We start from the raw sequence: 1,677 nt of genomic DNA, 5'->3' as shown, positions 1-1,677 counted from the left end.
GTCTTTCTCCCTATGAAACCCAATAATCACCTGATCGAGCTTAAAAACACTCTCTATGATGACATGTACGGGATAATAATTGAATTCTTCAAAAACTGCATTCTCCTCCCTGCTCTCACTCTGGTAAATCCAAAGGTTCCTCTCAAATACGTTCAACAGTACTGGCAAAACTGTGAATTTGATGATGCCAGTCATGGTATAATGGGCGATATCGACGCACCAAACGATATGCTTTGCACCCTCAAAATTTCACGAGCAAAGATCTCCAAGTTGTTAAGTATTCCAACAAGACGAGAGCTCGAAATCGAACAATATGACGAGCTACCGACCTCCGAGGATATTCTGTGATTTGTAAGGATGTTAGGCTACAACAAAGAGATACGAAACATCTCGGATTTCAAAAGACAATTCCTCCCACCAATGTGGAATTTGTTCTTTTCCATTCTGAACCGGTCCCTGACATGCAAATTAGGCTCCCTCGACCAAGGATATTTGAACATTATGACGATCATGTATGGCCTCTACTTCAACCTCAACATCGATTACGCCCTCCTCATCTACACTGAGATCCACGCGGCCGTGCTAAAGAAGTGTAAACTTCAAGCCGCTGGAAAGCCACTGACCGCTGTCCTCTTCCCTCGCTTCCTTGCTCTCATCATTGGGGATGCGATGAGAAAAAATGCACTACCCGCCACAGAGCCGTTCACACCAATCTACAAAATGCACGGACATCGCCCAACTCTTTCCAAGGACGGGTATAGCATCAACAGACCACTCTCAAGGGCTATGCTTACTATCATTCCATTGACAAATAAGATACGCCAAGCCTATGAACGCTCCATGCTGTCCCACGAACCAAGGGGAGCTACCCCGGAGCACTTAGAGCCGTCCCCCCTCCAAACGAGGGAGCACAAGCATCGTCTTCATCAGATGATGATGATGATGCTAGTGACTCCCCCGGCCCTCACCAACATATTTCTAAACCCACTACCCAAAGGGCAACCACATCCACTATCCCTGGYGATCAAAGCCAAAGGGATATTGAAAAAGGACGACCTAGTCCAATCCCAACCCAAGCCAGCCATCCAGAGGTCATCCTTCGGGCCTTTGGAGATGATCAAGCCGATAAACCTCATCATCCATCACCCCTCTCTCAACAGAGAGGTGATGAAGAAAGAAGAGCCCATTCGCCTTAGGGCTCGCCACAACCCCCCAAACACACATAAGCATTCGTTGCTTCTGATGTTGAACCCATAGATCGTTCAGAGCGATCTTTGTTTCGTGCACCCCTTCCCTTGATATTTGATCTATCGAAGGGAACACACATTTGATTCACTTACTCAGCCTCTGAAGCTGAGGAAGAGGAAGAGGATGTCCCAACATCACGAGATAGCTCTTCTCTTGAAGGCTATCAAGGACATGATGGAAGTCCTTACCTTCACACAAGGCCAAGAAGGCGCATCAGGAACAGAGGCCCAACCTGCAGCATCTGTTGCTGTTGGGGTTACCCAACTAGCAGATCTAGTCACTAAGGCTGAGTTCCAAGACTATGTAGACAAAGTGGCGCGGTCCTTGGATGACTTTAAACTCCTAATACAAGGGGTGGTGGAAAAACAACCCTCACCCGATACCTCTAACCTCCACCAATCCCTTGCCATCCTTCAACGACATCTAAAC

Source organism: Cynara cardunculus (assembly GCF_001531365.2).
Source record: "Cynara cardunculus var. scolymus isolate 2C chromosome LG 12, CcrdV1, whole genome shotgun sequence".
In the NCBI taxonomy this organism is placed as follows: domain Eukaryota; kingdom Viridiplantae; phylum Streptophyta; class Magnoliopsida; order Asterales; family Asteraceae; genus Cynara; species Cynara cardunculus.
Note: the sequence above shows the minus strand (reverse complement) of the source record.